Source organism: Rhynchophorus ferrugineus, unplaced genomic scaffold, assembly GCF_030347505.1.
Source record: "Rhynchophorus ferrugineus isolate W39M unplaced genomic scaffold, kcgeb_rfMv2 rfM2, whole genome shotgun sequence".
NCBI lineage: Eukaryota > Metazoa > Arthropoda > Insecta > Coleoptera > Curculionidae > Rhynchophorus > Rhynchophorus ferrugineus.
The window spans coordinates 68250407-68275109 of NW_027472581.1; the positions used below are offsets into that span (position 1 = coordinate 68250407).

Here is a 24703-nt window from a genome sequence, read left to right on the forward strand (position 1 = left end):
AACTAAATTAACACTTGTTATCTAACGCTATAATTAAAAAATAAATGTCCTCAGTAGTAAAGAAAATATGAAGCAAAATTCAAATACGTTGTGATTAGTCATTACTGAAAACCTACAATTTACTCTTTCAATAAATTAAAAACTAGGTATATATATCTAGGAAAACTCATCGGTCCTTACTTAGTCTCTAAGTATTAATTATAATTTACACAGATTTTTTCTGTTAAATATACTTCACTGTACTACATGGTCAAATGCTTTGATCCTTTTGAGTATTTGTCCTGCTCGTCTGTTAGCGAAGAGTTATTACTTCAGTATTAACATAAGAGTGTTGTTCTCTTTATTTCCCGAGTAATAGTTGGTATCTGAAGGTCTCGATGTAAGTAGTCGTTCCTATGGAGTCGTCGCATTTAAAATACTTCTTTGTATTTTATTTATAAAACTTTTCGCAGAATATTCACACAATTGAATTTCATAGATTCATATCGGTTTTAGAATTTGCTGATACAACCTATATATATATATATATATATATATATATATATATATATATATATATATATATATATATATATATAGATTATATATATATATATATATATATATATATATATATATATAGATATAGATATAGATAATAAAGATTTTCTTCCAGTTTTCAATCTATATATTTTTGTACTTTGTACTTCTTCTGTTTCTGTTTAAACCACGCTTGTCAATATTTTTCGGCAATTGCGGCATTACACGTATGTTATAATAGAAAATAACTATTTTAACCAAGTTTTTCACCACATTGCCAACTGTTTGTGGCTTTATTACGTAAATAACTTGATGGATAAATACACGGTATATTAAATATATTAACTATTCGTAGTTAACAGTAAACTTTAATACGAACAATGTCATTAAAAATACTTTTAATATGACTACCAATTTTAATGTATAAAAAATTATTGTATGGTAGCTGATGTGGCTCGTGGCGTACTTTTCATCCTGTTAGTGCAGAACGTTGCTAGTATATTTTTGAGTTACGTATTATTTCATCTGGAAGCGCAGCAAAATTGCATTAGGCAATGCGCTACAGTTAGGTAGCTATTTAGCTGAAATTAAAAGTCGTTTCTTCTTAAAGAACGTAACACCTATTATTCTCAGCCATAATGTCAGTATCATTATCAGAAAGATGGCTGATATAGTATAAGCACACTTAAAATTAGCTTGTCTTTCTCATGTACCAATAACTTTTTGGTTGGACTGTTAAATATGTCGAATGCTGTACTAAATAATAGAATATTTGCGAGTTATTTTGCAGCTATAGCACGTAGAATTTTTGTTGAAGCTTATGACCATCATGTTTTTGATAGAAAATATAGTAAATATCAGTATACAGACGCTTAGTTAAAAAAATATAAATCCCGCTAATGACGGATAAATTCATCAAAGGGAATAGAAATCGATTGGTGTTGATGTGTCAAGTCAGAAAATTACTAACTGTAGATACATAACTGAGCATGGGTTAAGCAACATGCTAAATCATATTGCTCCTTGGTTGTTCCGATCGCATGGTTTGTCAAAGAGACATATTTATTCTGATACAAATGCCAGAACTTTGGTTGATTCTTGAATAGACGATATAATGTTTCTTATATATTTTTAAGAATATTCTTATGTTTTATTTAACAAATATTTATTCGTCAAAACTGTTAAAACTTTCAATACATCATACTTTTTTCTTTAAACTTCTTCATATAGCTCTAGAATCATAAATCACCACAAGGTTTAGCAATTCCGCTAGTTGGAAGAAAACGATAATTGTACCTATATTGAGAAAAATGGCGACAGTAAACAGTGTAAGAACTATAAGGGTATAAGTCTCCCATTATTTGTAGGGAACGTATTTATGAAATTCATATAAATGAGATTTCAAAGAACTCGCAAGAAGACAAGCCGAGAATAGCAGGCGGGATTTAGACGCAACCAAGTTTGTGTATTTTCACGCTACACCAGCTAATGGAGGAACGTAATACATGTAAAAAGCGCGCGATTGCAATTTTTATTGATTTTCCCCTATGTACTGTGTTACTGACCATCACATTGGGCAATTTTGAAAGCTGAACTTTAAAATATTGACAACTGATAGATTGCCTGCTGTTGTAAATTTCTATGGGATCCAGTTAGAGCAAGGCAGGAGTATTTGGGATTATTAATACATAATGAAGAAGAAGAAAGTGGAATACCTCTGAACTACTAAGCCAAATCGGTTAATTTACAGGAGCTTACACATCTCTAATATGACGCGAAGGCTAAGATCCACCTTTCGAATGCTTATCTTTCTGATTTCTTTACCTTTCTTTACCCCTCTGCATAACTCCGAGACTTGGATATGATGCTTAAGGCAAGAACGGTTTGGACATATCTATCGAATGAAAAGGGAACGAATTCCTCACAAATTTCTCGAATTCGAAATCGTCCTTTTGGATGGAAGATACAGCGAACAGCTCTAACCAAAATATGGGCCAAAATCATAAGAAATGATCTGAAAAATAGGAGACTAGCATTGTCGGAGGCAACAGCTGCGGCCGATCACTAACTATTGACGAGATCTAGTAAAACCTAATGGAAGTTCTATAACACCAATAGCAGCGTATTGGTCGAGAGTTAGACATTCTCCCCAACTGCTGGCTCTAGATTGATGGTAATGACTCAAGGCTTTTAGGTATTCGCCTACTATTCGTGTGTCAATTTTTGATGATATGAAACTTTATCGAGTAATTGAAATTACCCCTTTTAAAACACAAAATACCTCCAACACAGTTGCTCAACTAGATCGTGCTTATATTTCCACTAATATAGGTTAACTTTTTTTCCTTTTTTTTCAAATTAAAATACCAAAAAACTTTATTCGATACCATGCCCGATATATTTTATAAAGCGTACATTATTGTTATTTATCTTTAAGCAGTGTAAAGTGTACTGAAATGGACGCTTAATAATAGCTGTTTTGCCGAGAACAGATTGTTAGAGGATACAATGGAGTGATCTATTACTTACGTTATCTACTCTAAAACGAAGCAAATTAAGTTTAACACTTAAAACCCAAGAAAGGAAAATAATTTACCAAATTAGTCAAACTAAATTCAATATACACTTTACAATAAATGGTTCTACTAAAGCTTATAATTTTCTTTAAAAAAATTAAATGATACGGGCTACAAAAATACATTTAATTTATATGATAAGACGCTAAGAACTAATTTACTACATTTTTAATTAACTTTTGTGTGGCTTGTCTGTACATGTCTTTTTCCACCAATTATACCGTCTAAATCTTGTGATTTCAGTTATTTTCGCGTGAGAACCCCTTAATAATTTCCTATCATGTACATCTGCCACCGTTCCTTTCTATTATATGACCCGCTCATTTACATTTTGGTTGTTTCATTCTCCTCCTTATCATCTCGCGCACCTTTGTTTATTCTCCAATCCACATGCATTTATATTTGATGAGCTTTTCAGATTTTAACTCAAGTAAGCTTTTTTAACAATAGCTCAAGTAAACAATAAAACGCATTTTACACCGAAACACGAGTCTATTTATAAGGATTATGTTAACTTTTATCTTAATTTTTTAAAAATTTATTCATATTCTCATTTAATTCACGCTTAGCTGTCGTATGTCCGTGAATTGAGAACTATAACTTCGTATTTTTAAAATTATAAATCAACTAAACATTATTTGCACAAAATCACTCTTCTTCTTAATTCAAAGGGCTCAAAAAAATAAAAATTGTTAATTTAAAAAGCGTTAGTTAAGTGCTAATGAATCAAGTAGTATATATATACAGCGCTATCTATCAATTGGTTGATTGATTAAGCAGCTAAATCGTACCAATTTATACACTTTGGAATAGTAAAACTACGATTCAATTCTTTTGGCAAATAATAAAGTGAGGTAACTTTAATTAGGATGTGTATTTACAATATTTTCCGAATATTTGAACCTGTGTAAAGTGTTTTCAAAGTGGGTACCATGATTGCTCACATGAAACTAAAAGTAATAAAACACCGACATGTTCAGAATAGTACGCTGTTAAAGGTAAATAGAAAGATTTACTTATATTGTTGAATCAAGAAAATCGAGCACTGAATGGAAGTTAGCACCAAAGGAAAGTGGTCTAAGGAGATTAAATAAAAGACAAGAAGTCGACAATGTCATAGCATTGGTATTTTGAGACCAGCATTTTGTTCATCAACTTTCTCTTAAGATAAAAAGAAAAGGTTGTAGAATTTAAGGAAAAAATCGACTTCAGACGCAAAAGACATGATAGGCAATGAATACGATGGTTTCAAATTATTTCTGCATTTGCTATTATTGTTTTTTTGCAAATTTCTACAAAATAATGAAATACATTTGGCCAGAATATGGAAATCATTTTCGAAGCTGATGTCTATTTTGACAACAAATTCAAATCGTTCTATAAAAACATATCGAAAAAGAATAGTAGAGGATTCTTTTGAAATATTTTTAAAATTTTTATTATCCTTAGTACTTGAAACAATCTATACATTTGAAATGTATACCATTTGTCTATGGCTCTGGTGCTTGTTAAAGCTCTGAGCTGGTCTTTCCTACGTAAGTCTCGGGAACGGTTCACGGACGGGTCTCCGAGCGCCTGTTCTGCACCGTCGCGACGCTATTGCGCACTTCGTTCGCTAATTCCCTATCGTGTTTCCTCCCTGATCTCCAACTGGCCGCTTTATTGCGCGCCAGCATTCGTCTCTTCTTGGATGCCATCCTGGGTATAACTTTCCTCATAGTCAATCACCGTATCGGACTACGCGTTGATCTTTGTGACGGTTTCCTTGTTGCGTTCCTTAACTGGTAGTTCCCGTCGGCTGTCCGATGCCTGATTCGGACCTCTACCCTTTTCCCAATTTCGCCTGTCTCCAATATATGCGTCGTGTCTTATGGACCTGTGCGACACTCGCGGGGTCCATCGGTCTCTGAAAATATATAACACTAACACCGGAGGTTACTAGAGTGATATCACGTTCCATCACTTTATTAGAGATGTAGTATGGAACATCATAACATGCAACATTTTGTTTTGGAACAATTGACCGATGGCTAACAGGTCAATTGAAAAGTCCCCGGCCTACTATAGTAAAATACATTTTTTTGGCAAAATTAGTTTTTTTTATTAAACATAATTCCCTTCAAGGGTGATACACTGATTATAGCAACCCTCCAACTTTTCGATACCATTTTTGTAGTACGATTTGTCTTTTGCTTCAAAATAGGCCTCAGTTTCGGCGATCACCTCTTCATTCGACGAAAATTTCTTCCTAGCGAGCATTCTTTTGAGATTTGAGGACAGGAAATAGTCGCTGAGGACCAGATCTGGAGAATACGGTGAATGAGGAAGCAATTCGAAGCCCAATTCATGGATCTTTGCCATCGTTTTCACTGTCTTGTGACATGGTTCATTGTCTTGGTGAAGCAACATTTTCTTTTTCTTCAAATGCGGCGGAATTTCGTACTTGAAATGGTCCAATAACGCTATGTAATAGTCGCTGTTGATGGTCTTTTTTTTTCGAGGTAGTCAATGCAAATTATTCCATGCGCATCCCAAAATACAGACGCCATAACTTTGCCAGCCGACTGTTGCGTTTTCCCACGCTTTGGAGCGGGTTCATCGTATGCAATCCACTCGGATGACTGTCAAATATCGACGCAAAACCTCGAGTTTATTACGCTTGATCATCTTCAAACACTGCTTTGAATCATCAAAGCGTCGTTGTTTTTGGTCAAAAGTGAGCTCGCACAGTGCTTTCTCATACCCAAATATTCGTGAATGATATGATGTACACGTACATCTTTAGAGTGTCTGCTATTTCATTCAATTTCAATTTACGGTCGTTTAAAATCATTTTGTGGATTTTTTAAATGTTCGTCGGTAACAACCTTTTTTGTGCGTCCACTGCGTTCACTGTTTTCGGTGCTCATTTCACCACGTGTAAACTTAGCAAACCAATCCTTGATGCTTAATTTTCCTAGGACAGTGTCCGGAAACTCAACTCAAACACAACAACACAAGTTGCTTCACTCAAAATGCTATAATTCACAAACTAATGATCCGAAATATTTATACAAGCATCTTTTGGGGGTTAGGGCTAACTAAAAAATAATGGATTTAATTCTTTCAATTGACTTGTTATATTAGATTTATTTTAAGTACCTCATAGTTTGAATTCGTAGGACCAAATTGGACTAAGTATTGTTTTGTACAGCAATATCTTGTTATTATTTCAAATAGTTTTAGTTTAGCAAGTATAAGATTCTGCCGAGTTAGACATCGATCTAGATGCACGTCAAGATAGTTAATTTTCACCCGCTCTGGGGAGTCGGCAGTTATTAATATTCACTGGTACTAAGGTATGTTTGAAGTCTTATTGATGTTGTCACTGAGTTTTCGATTGCCGTGTCGTCTGCGTATGTTGCAACATTAGTAATTTTAATTGTCAGTAGATCCTGTGAAATTTCTGAATATATTGGATATAGTTCAGGGGGTTCATTTTATAGTAAATTGTTTATCTGTAAGATAATATTTCAGTAGCTGATACTGAGAATAAGGGAGTAGTTTTTTTGGTTTAGCTTATAGCCCTGTGTGTCATACTTTATTAAAATATTGAAATATATCCACGAATAAAATCGAGTTTATATAATGTTTTTTAGTATTTATGTCTATATTTATTTGGTTTGTCAGTTTATGTGTTTGTTCTATAGTTTCATGCTAACTAGGAAACCCACCTTAATTTTCTGGAATAATGTTTCTATTTTGAATTATAGGTCTCGTGTGTTTCTCAAAAACTTTTGCGGTTACAGGAAATGAGCTTAAATTCCAGTATGGGGAAGAGGAGTAAAAGTTGAAAAGTATATGTTTTTAATCATAGTTTTTACTCTTTATATTCAGTTGAAATTAACTTAATAAAGAAAAATTGTGTTATTCTAATGTGTTAATAAATTAAAGTTAAATTTAACACTAAAACAAATTATGCACCTATAATATGTGTTGAGACATGAACTATTAATTTAATTAGTTTTCGATATATACTCGAGTTGTTAAAATGCTTTTATTATTTTCCTACTACAACCATTTAAAATAGCCATAGAAATATTCTCCTCAAACGGAATGTGAAAAGTTTTGAAAATGCAAATAAAATAAACGACACAAACAGAAGCTGGTAATATATTAGACGAGGATTCGCAATTTTACGGGATTCCGAAAACTGTCTCGTAATATTATCGGCCGTTCCAAAGGGGATCCCGTACTTTTGAACAGTAATAGAAAACCCGTTACGTGTCGGCTAATTATTTACAGAAGGTAGATTACGATGACCTTTTTGGTTGGTTTCTAAACATTTCTCGTGATTATTTACAAGAACTGTAACTGAAAATTGTAATAAGTGATTAATATTTTTAGATTGATTTAATGAATTATTTGGGGCTTTGTTACCGTAGTGGTAAAGGCGGTAGTTCGCATACTGTCAGGGCATAGATATATGTTTGTGATTTTTTATAATAAATGTTAAAGGACAACTATACGAATCACGCCGATGACCAAGCTGGTTAAGACCACATGTCTGGGAAGATCTCTCTGAGTTGGTCACTGTTGATCGGATAATAGAAAATGCAAGAACAGCCATGCCAGAAGAAGTAAAGTTGGTATAACAGGATGGATTGTTTTTCTAATGGTTTTTCAGATTATATGTTTTGTTTAATTTATCTTTGAAAGCAGATCTTTTCTTTTGTGAATTTTTACATTCAGTTGATTTTTGGACTTCATAACATTATGGCAATTCAAGATTTGCCACTCAGGAACAAATTAAAAGCAAATTATGTAGTTGACTATATTTGACACCTGAAGATATACTTAATATTTTCAAAACGCATATTGTGGAGATCCTTTAATCACAATGGAAAAAGCGCTACAAAATATTTTTGACAAAAATTGATCCAACTTCAGAAAATGAAAAAGAAACTCACTCGTTCTCAAAAAAGGCATCGACTTCAAAGTGATCAGTTGGTAGTAGTTAAAATAATATTGTTAATAGATAAGTAGGTTTAACTAGGTATTAAGCTAAACTGTGTGTATATAGTTTATATACACGCAGTATATTTTTGATTATTTTTATTTAGTTAATACAACGATTATTATGTACGTATTTTATTTTAAAATGTTTTTTTTTGCGTTAAAAATCTAAATTTGATTACTTTTAAATTTTTAGTGTGTTCCTTATTTATTTTTTGAAGTCGGTTCAACTTTTTTGTTAAAAAATATTTTATCAACTAAAGGTGGAGCCGGTATGAGAAAAATAGGAATAAAGAAATAGTTATTGAAAATAAGGAGCGTCTCAGGCCCAGGGGTCCGCTACCTAACGTAGGTAATTTGACAAATGTTCTAATTAAACAACAAAAAGTTTTTGTCCTCGCAGGGAATCGAACCCACGATCTCCGTTTGTCAGCTAAACACTTTAATCATTCCCTATAGAAGCAGTTGTTTACAATTTTTCTACTTATTAGGTCTTATATACTATAGTTAGTACTTAAAAAGAAAACTGAATGGCTTTTGTACTGAACGACTTCAGATTTTCCATCACATCGACTCAGCAATAACATTATACACAAATATCTGATTATTTTAGATAAAAAATATGTGAAAATCTAGTACATGTCTTTGAAAATTGAGTGTTTCCTTCGATTTCTCCCCTTCCCCTCAACAAATCCTGATTTGGTTCCAATGGGACGACCTCGGAAGTGCACTTTCTCGGAAGTGCACTTTTTCGAATAAAAAGGAATTTTGAAAACCAGTCCACAATTGATGGAGAAATCGGCGAACATACATTAATAAAAATATATAAAGCCGAACATAGAACATAGAACCTTTTTCGAAGTCGGTTAAAAATTTATTTTAACACATGTAAAAGAGCATTGATTTTTAAGAAGAGTGTTTTGAAAACCAAATTGCGTTTTTTTAGAGTCTCCTTTTTACGAACTAGGGTTTATTCGGACTGGACCTACTGCCTAACGTGAGCCCCGAACCACATTAAGACTACGAACTGGCGAGTCACCAACTTGGAAATTTTCCCTCCGGTCTTAACCAGCCTCGTCACTGGCGTGACTGGGATCATTTTCCTTGTCTGATTTTGCACTTTTGCCTAACGACAATTACAAATGTTAAACAACCACTAAAAAATCAATTTGTGGCCATGCAATCGCAACAGTAGGAGGACCGTCCTGTCGCCTTTACCACTGCGCTAACCAAGGCTATATATTAATTTTGTTGAAATATTTTGGTAAGTCAAACATCTACGGTGAAGTATACGTAATTAATTAGTTTAATTATTAGATTTTTTATAATTATAGTTAAAGAGTTAGTATGCATATTAATTAAATTAATCTTAATGGGTACAGCGTAACATGTTGAAACGATATTTTAAATTCATTTTCTGAACCATTGACAAAAAATCGGCTTTTGTCTGATGATGTACGTTAACGATATTAGGTCTATTAAAACTTTACAGGGAAATGTTGGAAACGAATATTTTAACATGCCGCAACGCCCCAGGAAATAATAAATGTGGAACGTTGTAAAAAAGCGAATTTGTCAGAAAATGCCCACGCTAGTTCCAGCAATACGATTAATTCAGATTAATTCTCATTTTGACGCCGACATTTTCCACGTAGTCACATTTTTTTCCTGTATTTTGTAAATTTTCTTCAATGTACATATTAAGAAGCAGAATTCATTTTCTCGCATTTTATCCACTTTCAGAATAATTTGGAATGATTTCTTTTACACCAAACAAGTAGCAATTAAAACAGTCTTTTTTTTACTATCTTCAATAAATTACAGTGTAATCGTTCAACAAATTTTTCTATATTTTTATTGTATCTATGTAGTTATATTATTAAATTAATCAAAGTAAGTCATGCTCACACGACTAAGACGCTTTCAATCTTAAGAATATCGAATATATGACAAATTATTATGGAGTCAAAAGACCGACATTATTTGGAATATTCAAACTATTTTTGATTCAATATTCTATGTAATTAATTACTCCCTTAATTGTTCTTAAGCTGTGTTAGTTTCACCAAGTACTAATGGTTCATAAAGGAATATACGAATATAATTTTTTCAAAAACATCGCATGCTTTTTGCTAATTGGTTTTAAAAGCAATGTTCATTTTTTATCTTTGAGGAATATCCATTTTTATTCATCTTAGAAGGTCCAATTCTCATGCCTCTATAGTGCAGTTTCAGTTATTATTAAATAACAGGTCAATTGAAAAGTCCCCGGTCTACCATAGTTAAACGCATTTTTTGTACGATTTGTCCTTTGCTTCAAAATAGGCCTCAGTCTCGTGGATCACCTTTTCATTCGACGAAAATTTCTTCCCAGCGAGCATTCTTTTGAGGTCTGAGAACAGGAAATAGTCGCTGGGGGCCAGATCTGGAAAATATGGTGAATAAGGAAGCGATTCGAAGCACAATTCATGGATTTTTGCCATCGTTTTCACCGACTTGTGACACGGTGCATTGTCTTGGTGAAGTAGCACTTTCCTTTTCTTCAACTGCAGCCGTTTTTCGGCGATTTCGTCCTTCAAACGGTCAAATAACGCTATGTAATAGTTGCTGTTGATGGTCCTTCCTTTTCAAGGCAAATTATTCCATGCGCATCCCAAAATACGTCATAACCTTGCCAGCCGACTATTGCGTTTTCCCACGCTTTGGTGCGGGTGATGAACCAGTGTGCAGTCCACTCGGATGATTGTCGATTGGACTTTGGAATTAAATGGTGGAGCCATGTTTCATCCATTGTCACATATCGACGCAAAAACTCGGGTTTATTACGCTTGATCATCTTCAAACACTGCTCTGAATCATCAACTCGTCGTTGTTTTTGGTCAAAAGTGAGCTCGCGCGCGCATAGATGTTTCTCATACCCAAATATTCATGAATTATATGATGTACAAGTTCAATTGTTATCTTTAGTGTCTGATATTTCATTCAATTTCAATTTCAATTCAACTTCAACTATTTAAAATAACTATTTACAATTTATATATTATATCGATTGGTTTTAAACCATCCACAAAGTACTAGAAAGCTATTCAATAGCATTCAATATCAATGCAATTCAACCTTAAATTTTATAAATATGGTCACGGTAGATCTGGAATAAAATTCCATGTAAAATGATAAAGTGGCTTAGTGAGCAAAGATGACATTAACATGACGCCGAAAGCAATGAACAGACCAAATATAACTTGACCACGTATTTTCTCCGCGTTTGTCTATTAATATGATTGATACAGACACAGCATAGATATTTAAACTAGCTAATTTAAATATCTAAATCAAACTTAAAAATAAGTAATAAAAGCATTATAAATAAAATATTGTATTTTGACATGATTTAATTTATTCTTATATATAAAATATCGATGTTCCTGTGATACTATTAATATCGATGTGTTAATAGGCTATATATAATATACTATTGTCACATCAATATAGTTCTTGTTTTTGGTTTGATTAAAACTTTTGATTTAAATCAACTGTGGTTTACTACATTTTAATACAGAATAATTCATTTAAGAATATTGTTCAGCATATAAGTCATATTTAAAATTTTTTGTATCTGCTAGGTTTGAAGTATTGTCAATATTGATTAACGCAAAAAACAAGATACATAAGTAATAACTTTTTACATTGAGGGATATTATATTAAATAATAAAATGCATTTATGATGTTACATATTCCAAGCCACAAAAATGTATTTATATATTGTAAAGGATACATTTTTGAATAATCTATCTGCTCTTTTCCTTTGGAGAAGTCTAGAGAAGTAGCACCATTGTTAATATACAGTGTCTCCTCACCGTTGTATATCTAGTCTACAGACGAGCCCACTACACCTTGTGAACAGTCTTACAGCTGCCAAACTCCCAACTAGAAAATAGAAAAACTTCATTGGGCGTTTCTTCGGCCTTGAATATTCGAATTCAACTTTTAGTACATACAAGCCATCTTCTGTGTTGAATTTGTAGATATTTAGTGACTAATTAATGACTGATTGCTACGAATTGATAAGTTTAATGTTTGATTGATCTACTCACCTTCAGGTGATCACTGATTACCCACATTTACTTAGTCTATCATAAATTTATAGGGTTCAACTGGAGAATATCAATTGCCTGGTTACCAGTCATATGAGAGATCTTCGATAAGGTGTGACATAACAGAAAATGTTATGTAAACAATACTCTGAACTATTAAAATCTTACAGTGCAGGCAGAATGTTTAGAGTCAAACAAGAGGAAACTACTATAATAAATACTCTACAATAAAAGAAGCTAATGCAAGTTTTTCACAAGGAAGTGTTTTGGGACCAATTATTTACTTAATCTACACATGCTACGTTATAATATAACACGTAAATTGATAACACCACAACATGACAGAGACTCAAAATAATCAAACTATTAGATCTTTTGTAGTGTAGTGTAGTGAGGTGTATTTAGTAAAAAAAAACAATGTCAGTACATAAACATTATTACCCCAGAGACTAAGATAGGGCCTATGGGTTCTATTTTGTCTTACTAGTTATTGTAAAGATAATTTGTTGGTTAATCGGCAACGACTGGTAACAATATAATAAATAAATTTTAAAAAATATAGAGAGAAGCCTGACTAAGTGGTTATAGTGGTTGACATATTAAAGGATAAATAACCTGATCTAATTGGAGTGGGATTTCATCGAGAATGATAATAAACTGTAGGTCGCCGAGCAAAACTTCTTTGCCCCCATAAATCCCCACATTATCCCTCAGTAGGTCTAAGAAAATAGTTCCCAACAGATTCATAATTGGTCATTGTCCACTTCACATCTTCGTATCTTATGTCAAGTGAAACTATTTCTTTTGCAACCATTGTGAACTTCTGTTTATTAACACCATACATGATCACATATATAATATCCTTAATTGCCTGGGAGAAATAAACCTACAACTTGCTATTCAGTTCCTTATTTCGCTAATTTATTTTATATCGAATCTATCCTTTTATGTTTTCTTTTTATATATGTCCTATATGTTCCTGTTTGTCTCTTTTATCATTTTATTAATACGATTTAAGTACTCTTTCATACAATTGTTTTGCTTTGTGTTCCGCTTTATTATAGATTCGGTTTTCATCACCTATAAATCTACCCAAAAATAATTTTCTTCCGTCTTTCCAAAATATTAGAAATTTTTTTATATTATTTTATTAAATCATCAAGGGGCAACAATTATGAATACGATCGTATGAAGTTTGGAACACGTAGTACGTGTTGAATGAATATTACTCGAAATGAAATCAATACATGAACTTGAACTTGCCTGGACCAAATATAACCTCATTACGTGCTTTCTCCACTATTAAATAATAATGAGATTAATATAGCAGCACATATATTTTTAGTGTTCAGGATGATATCGAATTATTTTTTCAGAAGTACTGGTATTAAATGAAGAATAATAAGCAATAAACAGCGGAGAATGGATATCATCCAATAATAATATATTATCGTTTTAATATGATTTAGTTTATTTCTCTATAAAATGCGTTTTATGTATATTGTTAATACAGCTGTATATGTTTCATGATCTATTATTATTCTTTTTTTATTTATAGTCAACTGTGATATTTGCATAACATTTTAATCCGATGTAATTAATTTAAGAACACTAATCAGAATTGTACTTGAATATACTGCATAGTTATTATACGTAATAGTTGTAATATCCTAGAATATATAGTAGAATTATAATTTGGAAATGGGGTATTAGTTTTGAGTAGTACTTTCTTCCAATCGCACTATTTCTGTGAAACGTTTGCGGATAACTATTTATCCAAGTAAACCCTAGCAGTTTTTCATCATCAACAAGACGGAATATGTAAACTGATGGTATATTCAGTGTTCGTATCGTTATTGAAACTAGCTATCTTTGTTTTCCACTCTGACTACCACTTCAAATGATTCGCATTTGTGTGTGTACACGTATAGTAACATTCAATAGAAGGAAAAGTTTTAATTTGCTTGACTTAGATTGGGAACTCTGAACTCTATTAGGTAATTAACACCGGGTATTCTAACGCAGAAAACAAACAACGGATGTTTTATTTCGGTTTTTATTATCTCATTTTACCGTTCTTTTGTTTACGTACCGAATTATATTGTTTTCTCTTGGTCTATCTCGACTCTGCAAGAACGAAATCTTTTAAAACGGTTAATTACTCTCTTTTAGTCAATTTCACTTTCGTTTAATTATTTAATTTAATATTTACGTTTGCTAAGAAACATTCATTTGGAGGGTTTCTTGCTATTTTGAGAAATATTCTATCTTTGTTTTAAACATTTGAATATTAATGCTGTTGAAATAAATAATAATTAGATAGGCCAATGTGTGGCGAATATGTACCAGCCCTTTTTAGTTAAGTGTTTCTATATTACAAATTCACTTTTTCTTCTGTTTATATAAAAACAGGTCTTATTTCAACGAATGTGTTAAACTCGACTAACAACTGCAATTTACAAGGTATAACATTTAGTATAAATCATAGTAATGTTATAATCTTCAAACAATATCAAAATCCACACATTTATTTTCAGCTTCAAATAAACCTCATTAAATTATAAACATATAAACTAAATTATAAAAATATTAGAATTAAAAAATTATTATTAAAAATATATTGCAACGGAAAGTGTTATTTTTCAGTATATTTTGGAACCAATTAATTTAGCTTGAAATAAGCTTATAATGGACACCCACATTCCCTTTTATTCTCCATCAAATTTAACTTAAAAATCAACTAGGCCTTGATGCTCCCCAATTGTTTCACTAATCAGTTTCATTTTCCCACTGGCTTGGTGTTGGGGCTGGTAAAAATGGTGCCAAAAAACGATGACTGTCGAACTTTTCAACCTCCCCTACTTGCAGAACAATTGAACAGTTAAAATGGATAAACCAGGACTGTCTCGTTTCGTTTGCGCTTCGATTGTGGAATTTGAATTTGAATTCAATTTATTCCGGTTTAGTTGCATATGCTATTAACTCAATTAAATTTGTTGATTCCGTTCCGTGGGATTCCCTTGTGTTTTTAAATCAACTAATATTATGTTTTTTAATTGCTAATTTTAAATAATAATTATGCTTATGCGCACCATAAGTGTTCTTAATTATCATATAAATATTAATAATTATATTTATTATTTTTTGTTTATTTAGTTATTTATTATAGACCCATCAGCTTTCGGGACTATTTAGGGTATTTTACAAATATACAATATACAACACATTTACAGTATCAGTTATCAGTTAAAGCATACAATGTTATTACAAGTATGTTGCAAGATGACAAGTAAAATATGTAAAAGCATACAGATGCAGTAATATTTGTATGCTACAGTACACATACAGGTCGCACAACTCATGACAGTTGTATATTATTGTAATATATAAATACAACGAGTTAATTTTTGTTTTGTTTCTTTAATGTAAATGTGAAGTCTTCGCAGATTTTGTGTATTCTCAACTCATGTTCCTTCTTCTAAAATAAAGTTTTCAATTTCTCCATAATCATATGTATAAATGTGTACTTTTACATTTGCATTTTCGATTTTGATTGTCCAAGGCACTGCATAATTTCTTTTTTTTATCGAAATGATTATTTATTTTAAAACATCCCAACTAATACCCATATGTTTTTATTAATGGAATATATAAGGAAGTTATAACAATATTCGGTAACCTAAATAGTGAGTTGATAGCTTGCAATTCAATATCAGATCTTTATCGGATCCCAAAAAAATCCAAATAAACACTATTGGAAACTGAAATGTGAAATGTACTAGTACATTTCTACATTTTAGACAGTATTTTGATCAGTAATATCTATTGGTGAAAATGCGCAATATCTAGCAGATGTATATACCGACATCAATTGAACAAATGGAAGAACGTATTTAAGAAAGAAGATCAGCAATAGTGAACAGGCTGAAGGTCATTCTCTTGCATAACAACAAGAGTCATGAAAGATATACTGCTGCAGATCAAGTGGTCGAAGTTTTACCGTACGAAGTGTACTCCCCAGACATCTGATTACTACTTATTCAGATAGATGCAGCATGATTTGACTGACGCACGTGTTTAGAATGGATCCATGTTTAAATCGTTGCTCGACCAACATTGTTCTTTTGACACAGTGTCACCATTTTACCAGAAATATGGGAAATAATTGTAAAAATTTATGGAAATTATTTTGATTATATATTGATCAATTTTTCTCAATAAATGTCTTTTTAATAAATATGCACAAGTGCCGTTCAACCGTGATATAAGAATATGATGTTCTCTCTTAAATTTAACATATTAACTATCTGTTTAGGGATCTGTATTCATGACATGGTTCTGCACGGAGTTTCATTGCTATATTTAGAGCATAACTATCATAAGTTATCTATATTCACTATGTCGGTGAACACACAATGACACAGCAATTCCATTCTTCATTTAAAGTACAAAATAATACTTCGGACTTCGAACATTCATGGCTTGTTGTTTTTGAGGGACGCGTATATTCAATTTATATTCTCATTTAAGTCTGTTTGCCTGCTGTAATATATTAGTAGACTATTAAAAATAAATCAATTATCTTTTCAATAAATGGCTTTTAATAAATTGTATTTCGCTGTAAAAGACCGTTGGTTTGCACTATAACATTAGAAAGCAAACCAAAAAGTCATTTGTCATTTTTGTGAATGGTTGACATAGTTTTGTTTGAACTCACACCAAATATGGACAGCAGAATACGCTATATTTTATAGTTTTTTTCGATAAAGTTAAAAATGCAAGCCAGACGGATAGAATAGGGATAAAATCATGGGAATTGGGAATCTGACCATCATAATAAGCACTGTTTCGATTGCCCAGGAACTAAACATGGTATAAAAACACTGTTTGGAACCATTTGAAAAAAGTTGAATATAAAAACAAGCTGGAAGTATGTCTGCACATGAGTAAAATTTTAAAAAAACTGCAAGAGCTTATGGAATTTTGCTTTGTAAATCAAGGAAGAAATCAATGGCTCAGAAGCGGCCAACATGGCAACCACTGGGCACCAAGTCATAGCACCTGTTTCTATCAATAGCGAACTATTGGTGAAAAATTTGGATCATTCTAGATACGTTAAATAAAGCCAAAATAATTTGGCCTTATTTGCATATATGTGTTGCCTTCGGACACATTCACAGATACAGTCTTTGTTTTCATGTTCGTTTCTTTCTGGATATTTGCACCGATTGTTTCTTCATTTTGTCGTTTACCACCGTAAGTTTATAGGTTTCACCTATTTTTTTCAGTTGTTTCGACGCTTTCTTATTAAAGATTTTTTTATTTCCTCCCATTAGCCTCTCGCGAGAAAGGAAACAAATATTACTTATTCATCAGATGATTTTGAAACAGTCCATAGTTCGTTTCACTTCCAATGCATTTTTTAAACATTTTTGAGACTTTATTTTAGTACTGATGACAAACATTTAAACATTTTCAGTGGTGCATGATAGGTCACATCCCACGTTTACTAATAATAAAACAAAATACAATAATAATAACAATATCATTCGAATATCACTTAAATTTAAAATAATTTAAAGTATTTTATATGTCGTTTTTGATATATCTTAATTCTGTATCTTCAAGCAAGGAGTGATGTTGGCCCGGCGTCAAGAATGGATTAGCAGAAGTTATTTGAGATCTTAAATTAATTTTGTTTACGAATTCATTGGAAATTGTTAAAACTATATACTTAGGCTATTATTATAACCTTCTGAAGAAGCTGGATATGAAAATTCCTAAAAAACAATATTTTAAGGAAAAAGAAAGGCTTTGCTCCATCTGACGCCTGACTGTTCTCACTTCTCGAGCAACTTTTGCGTGAAAACCTATTTTCATGTAATTAAGAGATAAGAATCCGTGGAAGGAATCTTTTATTTTAGGTTATAACGTCATATTCATATATCATCAGGCTTGTTAAAGCAATGATCTAAACCAATTCGCAGGTTCGAATTCCACTCATGGGTTTCGAAATACTTACAGTCCGCATCTCTAACTACAGTCTCATCAGCACGGGATCTTGGCCTACTAGTTCGTAACAAGGAAACTAAAATAATTTTTAAAATTTTCGTAAGGTGAAATTCGTTCAACTTCCAACTCAATTCAAGTGTAAATATAATACTGTTTGGACAAAAAAAATAGCAGGCATTTCCATATCTTAACATAATTAATTGATTCTGTTTTTATTTCCAAAGTTAAATTTTCCAAGAAACTTTTATTACGAAGTATAAACATACTCTTTTCTGTATTGTTGTTTTGAAGTGACGATGATCGCCCAACTTTTCAACTACCCCCGTTCGGTGAACAATTGAGCAGTTAAAATTGTAAACCAAGACAGTCTCCTACCCGCTTACCCTTCTCTCCTGTTTCAGCCCTCCCCCCTTTCTCCGGACGCCCCAACTCCCTCCATGATCTGCCGCCGCCAACGCTGTTACGTAATGCGCCGCTCTAGGCTAGTGCATCGTCGTCTGCGACGGGCCTTCGGTCGGCTATACGTTCCCGTGCTGTACTCTGGCCGGTTATCCTACCGTACGTACGTTACGACGGATCTTTCTTGTGGATCGCCATCAGGAAGGATTCACCCCCGGATCGTCGGGTGCTGGTTTGCGGCAGTGATTGGGCAATGTGACGTGGTGTTGGTTTTTCGACGAGACGAGGGCGCGTTTGAAGGGTTGTTTAGTGGTGACTCGCGGGGTTTTCTTTCGGCTAACTTTGCCATAACCTAGTTTTGGAGGGGTTCTAATCCGAGGCGCTGGACGAACCAGACATAAGGTTTTGTTGGCATTTTCTTTCATTATCTCATCAGAATCTTAACAATTTTTGTTTTATCTTAGGCTAGATGCTCTGTTATTGTCACGATCATTGTGACATGTCATGTCAATCGAATAAAGTTAGTTATCTTAATCGTAGCAACATTGCACCATTTCAAAAACCGACAGAAATGTTTGTTATTATCTTCTATAGATCGTGAACTAATTTATCTTTTATAATGTTTATTTTACACTTTTCCATAATATTGACATTTTAGATATATAAATCCCGAGTGCCTTTGGCAATATATTCTTATAAAAAGTATTTTTTGCACATATATAAGGTGTTGATTGATTTGTTGCGAATTATATGCAAAAAAAATATTGTTTGTCCAAGGAAATATGACTTCTGTTTCTATTGCTCTCCATATTTTTTCAGTGTTACTGTCATTTAAAAAGCATAACAATGTTACAACTTGATAAAAACTACTTACAATGTTTTTTTTCTTACAGTATGTTTATTATTTTCTATAAATAATGAAACATTTATTTCATAAAAATATCATATATATATAAACAATTTATGAAATATTGAAGTTTTTGTCTATACATTCTGACTAATGTTTATCATGTTTATTTTTGAATAAACAGTTATTATGAATATGTGTAAATTTTTTATTTTGCTTAGCTAGCAGCTTTGTTATTGTAACATGTCATGTCAATCGAATAGAATTATCTTAATGGTAGCAACATTGGACCATTATAAAAAAAACGATAAAAGTGTTTGTTGTTATTTTCTATTGATAATGAACTAATTTACGCTGTATAATGTTTATTTATATTGTAATTATCGGCAATATTGATATTTAAAATACAAATCCTAAGCGTTTTTTGCCATATATTCTGATAAAAAGTACTTGCACACATATAAGGTGTTGATGATTTGTTGTCAATTATAAGAAAGAAAATATGGTTTCTGGTTCTATTGCTTCCCGTATTTTCTCATTGTTATTGTCATCTACAATATTTTTATTATTTTTTATAAATAAGGAAACATTATTTCATAATAATATCAATGAATTTTAGGCAATTTAGTATACTTATAACGAAGTATAAACAATTTACGAAATATTGAAGACTTTTTCTATATATTCTGACTAACGTTTACAATATTTGTTTATAAATAAATAATTATTATTAATATATATAAAAAAATTTTTTATTTATATATTTTATATATTTTATTTTATTTTAGATCGAAGCTTTGTTATAACTAATTTACGTTTTATAATGTTTATTTGTATTGCATTTTTCCGCAATGTTAACATTTTGATATACAAATCCTGAGTGTCTTTGGCAATATATTCTTATAAAAACTTAGTATTTACACATATATAAGGTGATTGGTTGCGACTTACATGCAAAAAGTATATTTTTGCTCAAAAAAATATGGCATCTGGTTCTAATTGCTCACCATATTTTCTCAGTTTTATTGTCCTTTAAAACATATACCATTGTGACAACTTCATAAAAACTACTTATAATTTTGTTTAATTATAGTACGTATATTATTTTCTATAAATAATGAAACATTTATTTCATAATAATATCAATATGAATTCTAGGCAATTCTAGTATACTTATAACGAAATATAAACAATTCACAAAATATTGACGTCTATGTGATTCATAAATCTGATTAATATTTACAATATTCTAAATAAACAATTATTAATGTGTAAATATTATATATATGAAATATTTTTGTCGTTACTAGATATACTTATATAATACTTTAAACTGTATTTTTTAATGAAACACAACAATTTATCTATGATCAAAGCTTATTTTGTTTCAATATTGAAATGATAAATTTAGCCAATAATTTGTCAAGCACAAAGCGAACGAGTTTAATAAAATGGTTTATGGAAAGGATTATTTATATATTTTTGACTTATTACAGTTTTATATTTGTTCTCCAATATGTTATAAATTCTGCAAATATGTATTAATAAATAAAGCAATAAAGTAACAATTAAAGAATATTTATTTGTTTGTTAGATTGATATAACTACTTGCTGTAACAATGAGTAAAGTTAGGAATTAGATACATAAAGGTGATATTATTAAAGATATGTAATCGTTATTGAATTAACGCTAATAACTATATAATGTTATCATAATCTTCGGCTGCTTCTTTCGCAGGTTCCGAACTTTCATCATTGATTAACCGTCTAATATTTTTTATGAATTTGTTAAACCTAACTAAAGATCATCGAAAAAACATCCTGTCTTATCGAGCCAGATTACTGGCGTAATTAGATTTTATCTTCCTGCATATAAACAAGCACAGCAATTATTTTAACCAATGATATTCTTAATCAATTAAATTTTTTTGTTACTTCAATATATTGAATTATAATTAACAGTAGTGAAAACAATAGAATTACCTGACATATACTAAGTTATTAGTAAGCAGGATCATGACTCATACATTATATTGTCGAGGGTGTATTTTATAAAGATATTTTTAGACGGTATGATAGCGCAGTGGTCGCAGGTTTGTGATTGTCTATAGGTAAAAGTGTAAAATCCAATAAAGAAAAAAATCTGTTTTTCTAGCAACCAGGCAGGATAAGACCTGAAATTTTTCTGGATGGTTTCACATTTGAGTTACTGCCGAGATTTATGAATTATAGGCTATATTAAGCCTAGTTTTAGGCATAGCGTATCCTATGTAATATATATATTATATAAACTATTATGTTATGCAAAATGATTTAAAATAATTATATTCATATATTGAACATATGTATATGTTCCCAAATATGTTTTATCAATGACTAATAGTGTAAATTTATTGGCGTCTTTATGTTATATATTAGCTATTATAAATTTCACACTGAACAAATGCGATCGTTCAATAAAAATTATAGAAATAATGTTTGTAAATAATAATTTTACTTAAAGTTATTTCATTAATTTCATTGTTCTTAACAATTCAGTATTAAATATTTAACATATACGAACAAATATTCAATGTCAATACATTATTGTAATTATTTACGGTTTCAATGTATTTATTTATATGTTTTTATAAGTTATCATGTGTATTTATTTATGAATATAATTATAATTATGTTACAAATAAACAATTAGATTCAATGAAAATGTATGTAAATTATGAAATGATGCTTTCAAATAATAATTAATTTTTGTTCTTTTCATTCTATGAATTTTTACTAGCTTATTGAAATTATATATTATTTTGGAAACATTAGGCCATTAACACATATTTATTTAATGCACATTGTTTAATTTTATGTGTCTTTGATTTTCATCATGTCACTTAATGAATGATTAAAGCGTGAATAAATTTGGACGTATAAGACAATATTGTCTTTATATATACGAGCGAAAGTCGATCTTGAATTTAAAATTGGCACTAAAACAACGGTTCCCACATTGATTATCATGTTCAGAAGTTGTACGTTTTTTATATACGTTTTATTTTCAGTAATCCAACAATTTCACATTCTTAACAGTTAATGGTTGATTCACAGTATATTTCGAGTCATATATTAATTTTTTTTTATTTCGTCTGTTCGTGTGTTACGATTTATTATTAGGTAGTAATTATTATTAACAAACTACTTCTGTATTTGTCTGTTTATTGCCTCTGAGGTTCTTTTTTTCTTAGTGACTGATATAATTAGTTACTTTCTTGATGGATTCTATTGGAAATTGTATTTGTAGGGAGCAACATCTTTAATGCGTCGACTACGGCCAGTAGAAATATATTCGCAGCACTTGAATCTGTTGATTGTTTACTAGCATCATTTAGTACCAATCGTTTAAGAGAAATACTTTATTCAGCACAGTATTTATTCGTTTCAGGCATTTTAGCTTCAGACGTTAAAAGTGTCGTTAAATAATACTGATTTTTATGGCTTTCCGTATTTAAAAGGGCAGTATTAAAGTAAGAACTTTAGTCCACAGAAATGTGAAATGAAGAGTTTTTTTTATAACTTTAACGTTTTATTAAGCGTCGTTACCTACAACTATTCTTCATCTCTCAAAGTATCTTGAAAAGATTTGAGGTTATCCATTATTGATTTTTGGGGGTTATCGATCATATAATTTTGGATGTCTTCGTGAAGTGCTAATCATGAATTTTGATAATTGTTTGTTATATATTTTAATATAACAGGAACGTTTGATCGTCAATGCTCGGCTCCACTTGTACACCTTTTATTTAACTTTATTTTATAATATAGCAAATATATTAAAGAGTACTGGATATAGTGAATAAGTTTACTATATAAGTCAGTATTACATATACCAAATATAGAAAAACTTTTGTAACAGTATATCTAATTATTTTATTTATATTTATAGGACTTCTTGGAGATCATTAATTAATCTAGTAACTTCATTTGATTAATAGATACTTACTTTCTTACACAATTTTACTATGATTCAACCTAGAAAATCTATAAAGTTGTTTTTTGAATTTTATAATTAAAAAAAAATATTTTAGAGTTTCCTTCTTACCAAACTGGGTTCATCTGGAAAATCATAAACATAATTTTACAGCCATGCCCCAGCAAGATTCTTTACCAGCTATCGCTTTGACCATCGTGCCAACCAATACGGCTCATTAATGAATTATATCAATCATTAAACATATTAAAATTAACGAAAATCAGAATATTGAATCAGATAATAATATTAATACTTTAAATATGACAAATTACTTAAACAATTATTGTGCTTAAACATATTAAAAATTAATAAGTAAAAGAAATCAGAATTAAAAAAATATTCAAATGTATACATTGAATAAATTAGTAACAGCTCCAAATTATGAGTAATTCGAAAATTTCTACATTAGTGCTAATCCTATTAATTATTTAAATAAATTTTGTTCTGATAGCAACTTTAGTAAATTAAACTAAACTCAGAGTCCAATAAGTTCAAAATTGATTAAAGATCGTAAATCATGCTAAAACTGTTGTGTAATACAAAATTATACAATGAATTATGGTTACATTAAAATTATTATTTAATTAACTAAATATATTGCACTTCCGTATAGGTTTTCGTTTTGAACATGCGTTTTTGCATTGCTTTAATATTCATGTTGGTGAAATCGTCGTTAGTGCAACTCTTACTGTGGTTTAAAAATAGCAACACGTAAAAATTATGTGCATCTACAGCATTATTATTCATTTGAGTATTATGCATATTTACATCAAGCTATTTGTCTCAAGGAGCCGGAATTATAATTAATTTTTTTTCACAATTAGTCTTGGGAGATTTTCATCAAAAAATCAACTCATATTATTCCACAACTCCCCCACTTCCAGATTTAGCTCCGTTGGACTTTTGAATATTCACTGAATTCAAAATAAACTTCAAGGATATTGTTTTAGTGTTAAAGGCCATTTTAGAAATTGAACTCAAGAACTGTTTAGAATACTAGCAACAACAAGGAAGTTTACTTTTTACGTTTTATTTCAAAAGTGTTACTATTTATTGACCGACACTGTATCTTAGTACTTTGGTCTGGAATGTCTGGATAGTCGGGCTGTTATTTTTGTTATTACGCCTCTAGATAGCTACACACCCATTAATAATGTGTTTATACTATAAAGTTTTATTATATGTACGATGAATTCCAATGTCATTGTATATACTATGGCGTAAATGATGATTTTTAATTAA

General features: G+C 30.9%; 1 protein-coding gene across 8 annotated transcripts in view; it reads left to right on the top strand.

The window, feature by feature from the left end:
• The window catches only part of LOC143191273 (colorectal mutant cancer protein), a 163056-nt gene that overhangs the window by 14905 nt on the left and 123448 nt on the right, over positions 1-24703 (top strand). For 2 of the 8 annotated variants that reach the window (XM_076396177.1, XM_076396180.1), the window contains exon 1: positions 18682-18998. The exons of 4 other annotated variants lie outside the window; for them this stretch is intronic. The gene's annotated coding sequence lies outside the window, so the exon portion shown is untranslated. Of the gene's footprint in view, positions 1-18681; positions 18999-24703 lie in introns of those variants that run through there. 2 more of the 8 variants (XM_076396181.1, XM_076396178.1) reach the window with 2 other exon arrangements.